General features: G+C 38.1%; 1 protein-coding gene across 9 annotated transcripts in view; it reads left to right on the top strand.

Annotated features, from left to right (window-relative positions):
• EHBP1 (EH domain binding protein 1) overlaps positions 1-14,289 on the top strand; it is a 709,442-nt gene that overhangs the window by 248,615 nt on the left and 446,538 nt on the right. For all 9 annotated transcript variants that reach the window (XM_088026509.1, XM_088026513.1, XM_088026508.1 and 6 more), the window contains one exon: positions 12,378-12,436. The gene's annotated coding sequence lies outside the window, so the exon portion shown is untranslated. The remainder of the gene's footprint in view (positions 1-12,377; positions 12,437-14,289) is intronic.

Genomic DNA, 14,289 nt, shown 5'->3' with positions numbered 1-14,289 from the left:
TCTACTTGGAATTCATCCTAGCTTTCTTTTTCAGAAATTCGTTATCTTTATTTTTCCTAATTCTCCCCCACCTTAACCTCTTTCTCTGCCTCATTTCTTATGAGCTTAAACAGTTGGGACAGGCTCAGGTTTCTCACCCCTACCTCATTCAACAGCTATCTCCTCCTCCCTTAAAACCAAACTTCCTAAAAGAGTTCCCCATGTTCACTCTCTTCATATTCTCACTTCCCCACGAACACTCAACTCTGTGTAACCTAGCTTAAGCCTCATCATGCTTTAGGCTTGTTTTCTCACCAAGTTACCACTGGCCTTTGTTTGCTAAATCTGATGGCTACTTCTCTGTACTTTTTTTTGACTTCTTAATAGCATTTAACACTACCGAGCACTCCCTTTTTCTTCAATCTTTCTCTTCCCTGGGCTTCCATGTCTGCAAGCCTTCTTGGTTCTTCTCCGTTCTCTCTGGTTATCCCTTTGTCAGTCTCCTTGTCTCTTCTGCCCGAGCCTGAAACATTACTGTTCCTCAAGTTTCCCTCATAGGCCCCTTTCTCTTCTCATTGGATGATTTCAGCTACTGCTATGTTTTCGCCCTCTGTTGGGAAGAAAACACACATTTATGTTTCTACTCCCTATCTCTTCCCCTTGAGATCTAACTTGGGTCTTCACTTTGAAGTGCTGTAGACACTTACCTCAGTTTGGCTTTCCCTCCCTCAGTTACAGTTTAAGACAAGGGCTTACATGAAGAAAGTTTATTTGGGAGGATAGTTCCAGGAAGAAGGAGTGAGGGAGCAAGAATAGTAAGAGAAGGAGGAAATGCTGATAAATGACTGGTAATCATTGTGAGCATAGACTAGTAATCATTGTCCCTGAGGGACAATTCTGTCCATCAGAATGGTCACTCTGAAGGAAGGGAGGCTGGGGCATTCCACCAGCTCCTAGCACCCATTGGTTGAAGATCGCCCCCCAGGAACTGGTAACTTGAGGCACTTCTGGGCTGTGCCTTTGCCAGGTTGAATGGACTTCCCCAGCTCCAGAGAAAGCCATGAGGCGGAAAAGCAGAGATTGGATTCTGTCAGAGTGCAGGGGCCTGTTCCCCCCAGCTGCATGGAAATCGAGGGGAGAAAATGAGATCGAAAGCAGGGCACAAAAAAGCATTGCTCCGCGGAGTGCTAAAACTGAACTGACTCCCTCGAGGCTCACCCTCTTCCCATATTGCTTTCTCAGGGACTGGCTCCACCATCCTCTCAGCAGCCCAAACCTGTCACCTGAACAGCATCTTTGACTCTGTCTTCTTCATAATGTCCTGTACATTTTTCAAATCCATCTGATTTTTGTTCATCCACACTAGCACTGCCTTGCTTAGCTGTCTGTGAGCTCTTAATTGCCTTTCTGCAATAACGTCCTAATTGATATTCCTGTCCTATTTACATCCATTACCCTTGCTGCAACCAGAATGATCTTTTAAAACATTCATTGGATTATGTTACTGGCGTGCTTAAAATTCTTCGGTGACTCTCCTTTACTCTTAGAATAAAGACCCAACTTCTGAATATGGTCCTCAGGGCCCTGTGTGACTCCTGCCTATACCCCATCCTCGTCTTTTGACATTCCCGACCCCATTGTCTACGTTCCAGCCTCCCAGACGTTTTCTTCAGTTCTGTGGGTGTGCCATGTTTTCTTTTATATCTAGGTTTTTATATATGCTGTGTCTTAGTCTGTTTGGGCTGCTGTAACGAAATACCACACCCTGGGTGGCTGGTAAACAACTTAATTTTATATATATATATACACACACATACATATATATACATATATAATATTTGCTAAATCTGATACTAATTTAATCTATTAATATAATAATTATATTATTGTGTCAAATAATTATATATATATAATAGAAAATGTCACCTTTACAAAACAAAAACACAACACACACACACACACACACACACATTTCTATTGAACACATGTAAAGTGTAACACCTTACCAAACATAAAGAATTTAGATCCTGTCCAAATATTGGCACAGGGGCACCCTCGCTGCGGCAAGGGCTGGGAGCCCAGGAATGGCAGGCATGGGACGGACTTGATTGGTTCACGCAGAGTTCTCTGGAAATGGCTTAAATTAAAAAGTAAGATAAAATGGGGTAGGGGAGATGCACATAAAGCCAGAAACATTTAGGACAGGATGCATAAGTGGGTATACCTTGTTTATTTTAGTACTTCTCATTCATGTGCATCCTGTGAGGAGAAATACTGTCCCAGTGTTCTGACTTACAGCGGCCTGGTGTTATCGGTGTAAATGTCTTCCAGGAGATCATTAAGAAAGAAAAAAGGAAAAAAAAACAACCAAAGAGTAAACAGGACAACTTAATAATCACTTTATGGTGTAAAAAAGAAAAGAGAATCCTCTTAAGGCTCTCTAGGAATGTTTCTGTATAGAGTTAAACACGTGGGCAAGGAGATGTGTTTCTAAGTTCCATGGCGGTTCTGAGACGTCCCTGGCCCCCACGTGCTCTGCAGGGCCCTCGGCACCGCCCAAAGTCCTCGAGAAAGCAGGCTCTATGTCCCTGCAGAAGCACCTGTGACCACCCTGGAAAGAAATCTGGTCTGCCCAGGCATGGTGCTTCCATCCCCCGGTGGTTCCTCCATTCCGACAACTGTTTAGATACTTTTGTGTCAGTTTTGTTTAAACAGCAGAAATTTATTGCTCACAGCTCTGGAGGCTGGAAGTCTGAGGTCTGTGTGCCAGCTTGGTTAGTGAGGGTCCTCTTCAGGGTCACAGACTTCTCCTTGTATTTTCACAGGGTGGGAGAGACTAGGGAACTTTGTGGGATCTCTTACTAAAGCACCAATCCTGTTCGTGAGGGCTCTACCCTGAGCCCTGAATCACTGAATCACTTCCCAAAGGCCTTGCCTACTAATACCATCACCTGTAGGGGGTTGGATTTCAACATATGAACGGGGGAAGTGGGGGGCAAACATTTAGACCACAGTGTCTTGTCTTCATGATAGAATTTGTTCTCGCCAACCCCCTTCCCTCATTAATTCTTACTCATGGCTTGGTTTCAGATTAGCTGTCACCTCTTAATGATCCTCCATATCTGCACATGTTTCCCCTCCTGTCTTATCCTACATCATCTTATGCTTCTCCTATGAGAGCACTTACATGATGTTATAACTGCCTGTTTACTCATTCATTTGTATCCCCCTATAGACTATGAGTCCTGTGAGAGAAAGATCTATTTATACCTTATTCACCATTTTATACCCAATGTTTTCCATAGTGTCTTTGACATATATGGTTCTCAATAAATATTGTGAATCATTGAATCAATATTTAAAGTGTTAACAGAGCCCTAATCCTAACTGTGTGATAGAGTCCTATAATACTTCCCAGAAAAATTAAGAATCCAACTGGTTCTTGAGGGTTTGGAAAGACTTCTAGGTTGGTGATAAGGAAAGATTTCCCAGGCTGTCAATTTATGTAAAAGAGCAAGCTCAAATTACCAAAAATTGAGTATATTCAGGAATAACAGTGGAATGGCAACTTGGGACACTAGCAGTCTACAGGCGAGTCCATTGAGGGTTTGAGGCAGTCTATATTCATGGGAAAGGAGTGCAAAGAAGGGGGAGTTTAGCTAGAGTGCAAGTAGCAAGGTCATTGGCTTGAGGTGGGGAGGGGTTCTTGGTGGATGTTCATTGGTCAAGGGATAAGTTTCCATTTTCTATATATCAGGCATTTATGGGAAATCAGTCTCTCATTCCTTAAGTTTTATTTTCCTTTCTTTTTTTTTCCAGTTTAAGTTTTATTTTCCTGAGGATGCATGAGTGAGGTTCTCCATGTCATATTCTCTGGTTCCACTATAGATTTGAATCCTTTCACAAGGCAGAGGGAAGAGGATGTGTAAAAGCCCTGAGGCAGGAGCAGCATGGCTTGTTCAGGAAACAGGATATAGTTTGAGTGGTGAGAACACATGGTACTTGGTAGGGCCTGGCAACAATGAGGCTGTTATCATACACTGTGGCCAGATTGCAAAGGGCCTTGAATGATTTTGGATTTAAATGAGTAGAAAAAGATGGAACGATTGAGATTTTAACAGGAGAGTAGTGTAGTCATTTGAGTTTTAGAAAGATAAACCATGGGGTGGCTTGGTGGCTCAGTGGGTTAACCATCCGGCTCTTAGTTTCAGCTAAGGTCATGGTCTCGGGGTCATGAGATGCAGCCCCACATCAGGCTCTGTGCTCAGCAGGGAGTCTGCTTGGGATTCTCTCCCTATCTCTCTGCCCCTCCCTTCCTTTCTCTCTCTTAAATAAATAAATACATCTTTTTAAAAAATAATTCATGACGACAGAGTAATTTTAGGTGGGAGAAAAACAGAAGTAAGGAGTTCAGTGAGGTCACAATTACAGTAGATAATAAGCTCTGGAAGTGGCTGTTAGGACAAAGTAAAGGACTGGATTTGAGAGACCTTTTAGAAGTAGACTGGACAGGAACTCAGTGACCAATTGGATGTAAACAGTGGAGGAGAAGCAGTGTATATCAACTTTGAAATTGGATGCTAGGGAGGATGATGATGTCACTAACTGAGCTGGTGAATATAGTTCAGTTTTAGATAAAATGAGTTTAAAGTGCCTAGGAGACAATCAGCAGGAGACAATCAGCAGGAGACAATTACCAGTTTCCTTCCTTGAGAAGGAAACTGGTGTTTTGAGTCTGGAGATTAGGATTGGAAATTGGGGGAGGCTGAATAATGGCCCCCAAAGAGATGTATATTTTCATCTCTGGAACCTGTGAATGTTAACTTATATGGCAAAAGGGACTTTGCAGATGCCATTAAGTTAGGGATCTTGAGATCCAGGTGGACCTTAAATGTAATCACAAGTATCTTTCTAAGAGCAAGGCAGAGAGAGATGTGACTACAAAAGAGGGAACAGGAAGCAATGACAGAAGCAAAATGTTGTAGTGCAAGGAAGAAGTCATAATCCAACAAATGCAGGAAGCCTCCATAAACTAGAAGAAGCAAGGAAGGACTTCTCTGCTACAGCCTCCAGAAGAAGTCAGCCCTGCTGACCCCTTGGCTTTATCTCAGTGAAACTGACTTCAGACTTTTGCTCCAGAACTGTAAGAATATAAATGTGTGTTGTTTTAAACCATCGGCTTTGTGGTAAACTGGTTTCGGCAGTTAAAGGAAACTAATACAGAGGTATAGTTCAGGAAATAATTGGCAAGAAGCACCTAGAATAAAATCATCTAGCGGGGAGAGAGAGCATGTAGGGTAAGGAGCTAGGAGGACCCAAGAAGGGATCTTGGAGATCAACTCTTAACCTTCAGAGAGAGACAGACTTCCCAATATTCCTGTTCTACAATATGACAGACTAGATATCCTGAATATAATCCTCTCACTGAAGGCAACTAAAAATAGTTGACAAAGTATTTTTTAGTCTTTTTGAAATGCATTTTATGCTGACAGCAAAGTAAGAAATACTTAGAAGTCAAGTACTAAATGCAAGTGGGGACCTAGGAAGTAAGCAAAAACCTGGAGAGGACTTGGCCTTGAGGGCATTTGCCAAATGAGTGAATACAAAGGTTAAAGTGTGCGCAAAGTGAGAAGTCAAGGCATAGACCCCTCTGCTTAAATCTGAATCCCCAAAAGACTACACCTTTTGTGTAAAGATGAACTACAAAGAAAGTTTCTGCTCCATCCCCCCACACACTCCCCCCCCCCCCCCCCCCCCCCCCCGCAAACTGCAAGGAAAATTACCTGCCTTGAGAGTTGACTGTGAATGGAGGGAGAGAAAAAACTGAGAATTTGTAACAGCCAGCACTCACACAGGCTTGTAGCCCAAATTCACACTATACCTGGGAGTCCAAAAAAATTGAAGTCAAGAATTAAATTTAAAGTAAGCCTTAATGTGTAGTTTCTAGGCACCTGGAAGAAACAGGTGCAAATCTGTCCTAAAGGAACCCATCTCCAAGAAAAGGCTTCAAAGAATTCCCATCAGTAAACTCTAAAGAAGTATGTGCTCATGTTCAAAATCACAAAATATAAAAGGAAATAATATACCATGAGCAGGGGCCAGCAGAAACAACAAACACAACCAGACTACAAAACATTAGCTATTGGAATTACCACACATAGAATATAAAATATGTCAAATATATTTAAAGAAATAAGAGAAAGATTTGAAAATATGCATAAAACATGACCCAGCAGATTTGAAAAAGACTCAAAAGAACTTCTAGAAGTTTAAAACATAGACATACCTCGGAGATATGGTAGGTTTGATTTTAGACCACCTCAATAAAGTGAATATTGCAATAAAGCAAGTCAAATGAATTTTTTGGTTTCCCAGAGCATATAAAAGTTATGTTTACACTATAGTCTATTAAGTGTGCAATAGCATTACATCTAAAAAAAAGTACATACCTTAATTTAAAAATACTTTATTGCTAAAAAATGCTAACTGTCTTCTGAGCTTTCTGAATGAGTTGTAATCTTTTTGCTGGTGGAGGGTCTTGCCTTGATATTGATGGCTGCTGACTGCTCAGGGTGGTGGTTGCTAAAGGTTGGGGTGACTGGCAATTTCTTAAAATAAGACAACGATGAAGTTTGCCTCATCAATGGATTCTTCCTTTCATGAACAATTACTCTGTACCATGCAATACTGTTTGATAGCATTTTACCCACATTAGAACTTTAAAAATTGGAGTCCATCCACTCATACCCTGCCACTGCTTTATTGACTAAGTTTATGTAATGTTCTAAATCCTTCATTGTCATTTCAACAGTCTTCCCAGCATCTTCACCAGGAGTTTGTTCCAACTCAAGAAACCACTTCCTTGCCATCCATAAGAAACAACTCCTGATCTGTTCAGATTTTATCGTGAGCTTGCAGCAATTCAGTCCCATCTTCAGGCTCCATTTCTATTTCTAGTTCTCTTGATGTTTCCACCACATCTGCAGTTCCTTCCTCCACGATGTCTTGAACCCCTTAAAGTCATCCATGAGGGTTAGAATCAACTTCTTCCAAATTCCTATTCATGTTGATATTTTGACCTTTTCCCATGAATCATGAATATTCTTAACAGCATCTAGAACAGTGAATGCTTTCCAGAACGTTTCAATTTGCTTTGCCCAGATCTGTCAGAGAAATCTGTATCTGTAGCAGCTATAGCCCTACAAATGTATTTCTTCAGTAATAAGACTTGAAAGTGGAAAATACTCCTTGCTCTATGGGATACAGAATGGATGTTGCATTAGCAGGCATGAAAACAACATGTACATCTCATTGTACATCTCATTTGGAGTTTTCTGTTTGTTTTGTTTTGTTTTAGTAGGCTACTCACCCAATGTGGGGCTTGAACTCCTGACCCTGAGCTTAAGAGTCATATGCTCTACCAACTGAGGCAGCCAGGTGCCCCTCAGTTAGAGTTCTTGGGTGGCCAGGTATATTGTCAATGAGCAGTAATATTTTGAAAAAGTCTTTTTTTCTGAGGAGTAGGTCTCATCAGTGGACTTAAAATATTCGGTAAACCATGTTGTAAACATACTGTCATACAGGCTGTGTTGTTAGCACAGATAGAGGAGATTCAGCATAATTCTTAAGGGTCCTAGGATTTGCAGGATGGCAATGAGCATTACTTCAGCTTAAAGTCACCAGCTGCATTAGCCCCTAACAAAAGAGTCTGTCTGTCCTTTGAAGCTTTGAAGCCAGGCATTCTCTTCTCTTGCTATGAAGGTCCTAGATGGCACCTTTTTCCAATAGAAGGCTGTTTCATCTATATAGAACATCTGTTTAGTGTAGGCACCTTCATTAATGATCTTAGCTAGATCTTCTGGATAACTTGCTGCAGCTTCTACATCAGTGCTTGCTGCTTCACCTTGCACTTTTATGTTATGGATATTGCTTCTTAAACCTCATGAACCACCCTCTGCTAGCTTCAAACTTTTCTGCAGCTTCCTCACCTCTTAGAGCCTTCATAGAACCCAAGAGAGTTAGGGCCTTCCTCTGGATTAGGTTTTGGCTTAAGAGAATGTTGTGGCTGATTTGATCTATTATCCGGACCAATAAGACTTTCTCTAAATCAGCAATAAGGCCGTTTTGCTTTCTTATCATTTGTGTGTTGCTGGAGTAGTACTTTTCATTCCCTTTAAGAACTTTTCCTTTACATTCAAAACTTGGCTAACTGGCTCAAGAGGCCTAGCTTTTGGCCTATCTCAGCCCCTGACATGTCTTCCTCACTAAGTTTAATCATTTCTAGCTTGTGATGACATATGACTTTTTATTTCACTTGAACACTTAGAGGCCATTGTAAGGTTATTAGTTGGCCTAATTTCAATATTGTGGTGTCTCAGGGAATAGGGAGGCCTGAGGAAAGGGAGAGAGACAGGGGAATGGCTGTTCAGTAGAGCAGTCAGAACACACTTGGTGGTTCATGGTGCCCCAAAAGGATTACAAAGTAACATCAAATATCGCTGATCACAGATCACCAAAACAAACACCATAATAATAAAAAAAGCTTGAAATATTCTGAGAATTACCAAATGTGACACAGACACATGAAGCGAACCAATGCTGTTGGAAAAATGGTGCCAGTAGATTTGCTCACTGCAGGGTTGCCACAGACCTTCAATGTGTAAGAAACACAGCATCTGCCAAGTCAATACAGTAAAATGCAATAAAGCAAGGTCTGCCCAATATTTGAAATAAAAAACACAATGGATGGATTTAATACCAGCCTAACCATAGCTGGAGCATGGACTAGGAAAGAGAGATCCACAAAATTTTACATAATGTAGTCCAAAGAGATGGAAAATATGAAAGAAGTTATAAATCATGGAGATATATTCAGGAAATATAATGATCTTTTAAGTGGAATTCCAGGCAGGAGGTAGATGATGGAAGGGATAAAAGCAGTAATTGAAAGGATAATGACTGAGACTTTCCAGAAATGACAAACCACAGATTCAACAAGCCCAACAAATCCTAATAAGGAAATTTACACTTAGACACATTCTAGCAAAATTTCAGAATACCGTAAACAAAGAGAAAAAATTTAAAAGCAGCCAGAGGAAAAAAAAAGCCAGATGACTTTCAACAGGACAACAGTTAGACTTCCTAACCACTATGGAAGCCAGAAAAAGGTTAAAATCTTCAATGTGTTGGAAGAAAATTACTGTCAACCTAAATTTGCATATTATCTTTTAAGAACAATGGAAAAAGCAGACATCCTCAAACAAGCAAACAGAAACTGAGAGTTTGCCACCAACAGACCCTCACTAAAGGAAATTCTAAAGGCAGAAAGAAAGTGAGCACAGATGGAAGGTCAGAGATGACTAAAGGAACGAGGATCAAGGAAAGTGCTAAATATGTGGTTAATTGTAAATTTCAGCTAAAATGGGCAACAATAAGAATCTCTTAAGTTAAAAAATAGCTAGAAATGAAATACACAACCATCTATAGCATATAAGTTTGGAGGAGAATGATCAGAGTTAAAGTATTCCATATTTTTTATTGTTTGGGAGAACAGTAAAGATATTTGGTATCCAAGTTAAAATTTGTAGCATAACTACCAGAAACATGTATAACTTTTTAATTAAAAAGGAAAAAAATAGAAAAAAGTAATCCATACCAAAAAAGGAGATGAGAACAGAAAAAAATATTGAATGTTCAAAACACATAAAAAGCACAAAATAAGGTGGAGAAATAAATTCAAATATCTCAGGAATTAAAATAAGCAAAAATAGGGGCACCTGGGTGGCTTAGTTGGTTGAGCGTCTGACTCTTGATTTTGGCTCAGGTGATGATCTCAGAGTCATGAGATCAAGCCCCACGTGGGGCTCTGCGCTGGGTGTGGAGCCTGTTTGAGATTTTCTCTCTCCCTCTCCCTCTGTTCCCCCCCCAACCCTACTCTCTCTCTCTCGCAAATAAATAAATAAATCTTTTAAAAATAATAAAAATAGACTACCTGCCCAACTTATAAAGCCAAAGATTTACAGATGGTATGTGTATGTATTGTATACATATGCATTCTGTTCTAAAGAATTCAGCTAAATTCTATTTAAGTCACATTTAAAACATAAGGATTCAGAAAAATTAGAATAAGAGTGTGAAAAAAATGGTACCATACAGACACTAACCAAAAAAGGTTGATGTTGGAATATTAATATCAGACAAAATAGTCCTTAAGACAGGAGGCTTTAAAGAGAATCATTTCATTAAGGATAAAAGGTTCAGTTCTACAGGAAGATATAAGAAGTTCCCTAAACTTGTAAGTACTTAGATCAAGCTGACAAAATCAGTGAGGAGGTAGAAGATTAGAACAACACAATTAATAAGCTCGCTCTAATTGAATAAGTATTTAGAACATTGCACCTAACAACTACAGGATACATATTCTTTTCAAGCAGTATGGAGTATTTTTGAAAATTGACCACATGCTGAGTTATAACGCAAATATCAACACTTATCAAAAGATTGAAATCATATACCACAGTTTATGACCATAATGCAATTAAATTAGAAATCAATAACAGAAAGATAACTAGAAAAGGCCTATATGTGGAAAATTAAGATATCTTCTTCTAACTAACTTGAGGGTCAAAGAAGAAATTATAGAAATTAGAAAATGCTTAGAATGTGTGATGACAAAAATACTAGAAATTAAGATGTATTAGGAAAGATGAAAACCTCACAATAAGCTAAGAAGTTAGAAAAACAATAATGAAGTAAAGAAATAAAAGAATGGAAAAAAGTGGAAATGATAAATTTAACAGCAGAAATCAAAGAAATAGAGAAAAAATACGAAAAAGGATTAACAAGACCCAAAATTCTTCCTTTGAAAAGCCTTTTACAGATAAATATTAAAACAAAAGAGAGATCGTAACTACAGTTGAGGCAGATAATTAAATGGTTAAAAAGAAGGATTATGAATAACTTTAAGGCTATGAATTTGAAAATTTAGAGAAATTGGGGCACCTGGGTGGCTCAGTCTGTTGAGCAGCTGCCTTCCATTCGGGTCATGGTCCCGGTGGGTCCTGGGATTGAGCCCCTCATCGGGCTCGCTCCCTCACGGGAAGCCTGCTTCTCTCTCTCTGCCACTCCCCCTGCTTGTGATCTCTCTCTCTCTCTCTCTCTCTCTCTCTCAAATAAATATATAAAATCTTTAAAAAAAAAGAAAATTAGAGAAATGGATAAGTTCTTAGAAAAAGATAACTTACCAAAACTTTTTCAAGAGGAAAAAGAAAATAATAGTCAAAAAAATTTTTTAAAGAAAATAAATCGTTTATATAAAATTGTCCCACAATGTAAAAACCAAGACCAGATCAATTTTTTTTGTTGCAGTTTTCCTTTTTAAATTTTTTATTGTAATAATTTTCAATCATGCAAAAAGAGGAAAGAAAGCGTCAATGGTTATCAGCATTTACTTTTCATTCAAACTCCTCACCCCCAACTTTAAAGAAACTTTTTTTTTTTATTTTTATTGAAGTATAGCTGACAATGTTACATTAGTTTCAGGTATAATATAGTGATTCAAGAAGTCTGTAGGGTGTGCTGTGCTCACCAAGTGTAGCACAGTCTGTCACCATACAACACTATTACAATACCATTGACTATGTTTTCTGTGCTGTACCTTTTACCCCTGGGACCTACTCAGTCCATAACTGGAAGCCTCCCACTCTCCTTCCTCCGTTTTGCTCATCCCCCCATCCCCCACGCTTCTGGCAACCATCAGTTCTTTGTATTTATGGATCTCTTTCTACTTTTTGTTTGTTTATTCATTTGTTTTTTTAGATTCCATATGTAAGGGAAATCATATGGTATATGTCTGTCTCAGTCTGACTTATTTCACTTAGCATAATACCCTCTAGGTCCATCCATGTTGTGGCAAATGGCACATCTCATCTTTTTTATAGCTGTGTAATATTCCATTATATTCTGTGGGATATATATATATATATATATATCCCATCACAGCTTTATTTATTTATCAATGGACACTTGGGTTTCTATCATACCTTGGGTATTATAATAGTGTTGCAATAAACATAGGGATGCATATATCTTTTTTGAATTAGTGCTTCCATTTTGTTTTGGTAAATACCAGCAGTGGAATTACTGTATCATATAGTATTTCTATTTTTAATTCATTTTTTATTTTGAAATAAATTTAGACTTACTGAAAATTTCCAAAAATAGTACCAGGAATTCCTATATACCTTTTAGCCAGCTTACCCTATTGTTAATATTTTATATAATCATAATACAATTAATCAAAACTAAGATGTAAACCTTGATGCTGTAGTACTAACTAATCTTCAGACTATATTTGAATTTCTCAAGTTTTTCCATTAATGTTCTTTTTCTTACCCGAGGTCCAACTAAGAGTCTCCTGCAACCTGTAATAGTTCCTCAAGACCAGATGGGTTAACTGGTGAGTTCTAACAAGTATTCAGGAAACAAATAATTCCAATCTTTCACAAACTATTCCAAAGACAAAAAAGTGGAAACGCTCCCTAGCTCATGTTACGAAGTTAGCATAACTTTGATACTTGAGGCCAATCTCACTTAGGAACATTGGTACAAAAAATTTAGACAAAATATTAGCAAATCAAACTCTCAAGCACATGGAAAATTAATAAATCATGACCACGGTGGATTTACTCCAGGAATACAAAGTTGGATTAACATTAGATAACCAATTAATGAAATAAATTAATATATTAAATGTAGAAAATCATATAACCATCTCAACAGGTGCAAAATTTTTAAAATTCAGCATATGGTCTTGGTAACAGTTCTTTTTTTAAAGTGAGGTATAATTGACATACAATGTTATATTAATTTCAGGTATTTGTAATATAATGATTTTATATTTGTATATATTACAAAATGATCACTACAGTAAATCTGCTTAATATCCACCACAATACATAGTTACAGAATTTATTTTTTCTTGTGATGAGAACTTTTGCTTAACTATCTTAGCAACTTTCAAATATGCAGTACAGGATTATTAACTATTGTTACCATGTTGCATATTACACCCATGACTTGTTTATTTTATAACTAGGAGTTTGTACCTTTCGATTCTCTTCACCCAATTTGCCACTCTCCACCCCCTGCTTCTGGCGACCACCAATCTGTTCTCTGGATCTATGAGCTTAGTTTTTGTTTTTATTTTCAGATTTCATGTATAAGTGAGATCATAAGGAATTTATCTTTCTCTGTCTGACTTATTTCACTTAGCATAATGCCTTCAAGGTCCATCCATGTTGTTGCAAATGGCAAGATTTCATTCTTTCTTATGGCGAAATAATATCCCATTGCATATGTATACACCACATTTTCTTTCTCCATTCATCCATTCGTGGATACTTGGTTATTTCCATATATTGGATATTAACAATTCTTAAACTAAGAATAGAAGGAAATTCGTAATCTGATAGAGGATATCTACACAATATACAGCAAACATGATACTTAATGGGGAAACATTGAAAATATTCCCTATAAGATTAGGAAAGAGACAATACTACTATGACTACTTCTATTCAACATTGTACTGGAGAACCTAGCTAGCTCAAAAAAGCAAGAATAAAAGAAGTGAAAGTATCATTGCCCACATTCTCCACCAAAAACTTAAAAATAAATAAAAATAGGGGCACCTGGGTGGCTCAGTTGGTTAAGTGTCTGCCTTCAGCTCAGGTCATGATCTCAGGGTCCTGGTTTTGAGCCCTACATCGGGCTCCCTGCTCAGCGGGGAGCCTGCTTCTCCCTCTCCTGCTGCTCCCCCTCCTTGTGCTCTCTCTCTCTCTCTCTCTGCCAATTAAATAAATAAAATCTTAAAAAAAAATATATATATATGTAAATAAAAACAATGAAAGTATATGCATGGCTTAAAAGGAACAAAACTCTCATTGTTCACAAATGATATATGACCATCCACAAATGATATATGACCATCCACATACAAAATCCCACAAATATACAAATGATGAATATTAATGAGAAATTTTAGCCAAATTGTTGCTTATAAAATCAATAGACAAAAGTTAGTTACATTTTTACCCACTAGCAACAACATAATTTGAAAATATAAAGTTGAAAATATGCCACTTAAACAATATTAACAATATCAAGTACCTGAAATAAATCTAGCAAAATAAGTACAAAACCTTTATGAAAAAAGTGTAAAGTTTTATTAAAGAAACCTTAAAGGAGGGCGCCTGGGTGGCTCAGTTGGTTAAGCAACTGCCTTCGGCTCAGGTCATGATCCTGGAGTCC

This window comes from Eumetopias jubatus, unplaced genomic scaffold (genome assembly GCF_037043125.1).
Source record: "Eumetopias jubatus isolate StellerSeaLion01/CBP00866 unplaced genomic scaffold, mEumJub1_p1.0 scaffold_9, whole genome shotgun sequence".
Classification (NCBI taxonomy): domain Eukaryota; kingdom Metazoa; phylum Chordata; class Mammalia; order Carnivora; family Otariidae; genus Eumetopias; species Eumetopias jubatus.
This window is presented reverse-complemented; position numbering and strand designations above follow the sequence as displayed.